This window comes from Acinonyx jubatus, chromosome B4, assembly GCF_027475565.1.
Source record: "Acinonyx jubatus isolate Ajub_Pintada_27869175 chromosome B4, VMU_Ajub_asm_v1.0, whole genome shotgun sequence".
NCBI lineage: Eukaryota > Metazoa > Chordata > Mammalia > Carnivora > Felidae > Acinonyx > Acinonyx jubatus.
In genome coordinates this window covers 38,765,370-38,768,116 of record NC_069387.1, presented here as the reverse complement: position 1 = coordinate 38,768,116, position 2,747 = coordinate 38,765,370, and positions in this window count along the sequence as shown.

Below are 2,747 nucleotides of genomic sequence, written 5' to 3'. Positions count from 1 at the left end.
ATACTGTCTGGCGCATAAAAAAGCTATGTAAATGTTTGCTTATTATTATTAATAAGAAGGAAACAAATAGTTGGGGAAAGGGAGGAGTGTTGCCCTATAAAAGAAAACTATTCAGTGGAAATAAGGGTGGGGGAAGAAGTAGAGGCAAAGAAGACTTTAAAAAGGCAGTATTAAGGATGAAAGACTTAAGGTAAGTAAATGCCATTTAGACACAAAAGAAAAAGGAAAGTGAAATAAAAACAGATAGATGAAGATAAATAGGAATAAATAGGTGATTTCATAGACATTAGATAGATATGAGATAAAAAGAGATTAAGAAATACATACATCACATAATTAAAACATCACAGAAGTAGAAAAATGGTGGGAAAAAGTAACTGATAAGATGACATAACTGAGAAGGATCAACTAATATAGATAGATGATAAACTCAGAATGAAATGTAGAAAGTAGCATCAGATGCTACATGGAAAAAAGCGGGGTCAGAAAGGAAAGATGAAAGGGAGGGTGGGACTCAGTCACAATGGACTCAATGACCTCCAGTCTGTGAGATGGAGGAGACTGCTGTCTCCTTGCCTAGCACTGCACCTCAACCCCCTCCCACACAGCTTAGCTTCATCTTCTCTGACTTCTAGACCATGTTCCTCTGGGAACTTCCTGTTCTCTGTTCTGTACACTTCAGAAATTACCTTCTTCAGTCTGGTTTTCTAACTGTTTTGTGTATGCAATTCTTGTCTCCATTCCAAAAGACTGTGTGCCCAGAGGGAGTGGGTCTATCACTCTCTCCACTTTCCTGGTATCTCACCCAGTATGAGGAGGAGAGAAAATGTGTTGGAGGCCAGTCCTGGTATAGAAGTGGGAATAGGAGGGCCATGCCAATCTCCAACTACCAGTATCACCATCCTGTAGGACATCACCAATCACCCATGGAAAACAATCTAAAAACAACTTGGAGGGAACTAGCTTGCCCTAGCACAATAAAAATGTATGCAGTATCTGATGATCCCTTCCCTTACTGCTTCTCAAGAATCCAGACATCTGTAACTCAGCATTTTCCTATAAATAATTGGTCTCCCCTACAAAACTGTGAGCTGCCAGAGAGCAGAGACTATATGGGAAAAGTTTCAGAAATGTTACAGAATAAGCAAGAGCTTTATATTCTGTATCTACCACTTCCAAGCATATGAAAATTTCTACCACCTCGCGGTTGATGTGCTTGGTCCTAAGGGCAGAAATCTCGTCATCAGGAGAAGAGAAATTCTGATATAAGAAAAGAGACCTAAGAAGCTCTGTTTACACAGGTCCTGAATATAGGCCCAGGGCCTGTTAGAATCCAGAGAGAGTTCTGGTCATCTCAGCCAAATGAAACTCCCCCATACTGATCTAAACCCGTTCCTTTCCTCCTAGACAAGAGGAAGGAAAAGTCCCATTCGTAACCACGGAGAAATAAAAGTCTTCCTCGGTGATTATATACAATTTACAGCAGAGTGTTTCATTTGGTGCCCAGGAGCCTGTAATAGCTGGAATTACCCTTGTTCCTCTTCCTCTTTGAAGGGCCAGAGCTGAGAAGTGCTCTGTGATTATGTGTTAGGGTACGGCATCTCCATGCCAAACTTGCTCAGCCCAATTTGGTGTGGTGCGTGCGCGTGTGTGTGCATGCATGAACGTGTGTGTGTGTGTGTATGTGTGTGTGTGTGTGTGCATGCTTCCAGAACATAATTTCCCCACATCCCTGCATGGTTTTTCAATTCATAAATAATGAATTAAAATGCTTTTGGGGTGCCTGGGTGGCTCAGTCTGTTAAGCATCCAACTTCGGCTCAGGTCATGATCTCACGGTTCATGGGCTCGAGCCCACATCTGTCTGCTCAGAGCCTGCTTTGGATTCTCTGTCCCCTTTCTCTCTGCCCCTCCCACCCCCTCAAAAATAAACATTAAAAAATTATTTTAATTTAAAAAATGCTTTTGCCATTTCACCCATCCTTACTGGAAAGGGAGGCAGAGAAGTAAGAAGGGAAGGAAATTAGAATCATCTTTTCACCCCACAACTTTACGTGTAAATTGAGAACTCCAGTATCAACAAAGCAGAAAAACTGAAGTGAATTGAGCTGAGATGTACTGATTGCTTACCGTCCAGGTGATGAAAACCTGAGAGTAACAATACATTCCCTAGGTTGTGAAAGGTGAATGCTTCTGCATGGATATAAGTTGTGACTGGTGCTCTCCCCAAGTTAGAAGCCCTGAGGAAAGTGGTACACAATAAAATATTAGAAACCCGAAGTCTGGGTTGCAAACATTTTCTGTGAAGGGCCAAATAGTAAATATTTTAGGCTTCATGAGCCATATGATTTCTGTTACAACTTCTCAGCTCTATAGTGAAAAAGCAGACTTAGACAATATGTAAACAATTTGGCATGGGTATGTTCCAATAACATACAATAACTTTATTTACAAAAATAGCAGACGGCGAGATTTGGCCAGTGGGAGGTAGTTTGCTGACTCCTGCACTGAGTGATTTAGTACTATGAGGATTTTGTTTTGAAAAATCTTACCACTTGCAACAACGTGGATAGAACTGGAGGCCTTTATGCTAAGTGAAATAAGTCAGTAAGAGAAAGACAGATATCATATGCTTTCACTCATATGTGAAAATTGAGAAACTTAACAGAAGACCATGGGTGAAGGGAAGAGGGGAAAAAGCTTCAAATAGAGAAGGAGGCAAACCATAAAAGACTCTTAAATACAGAG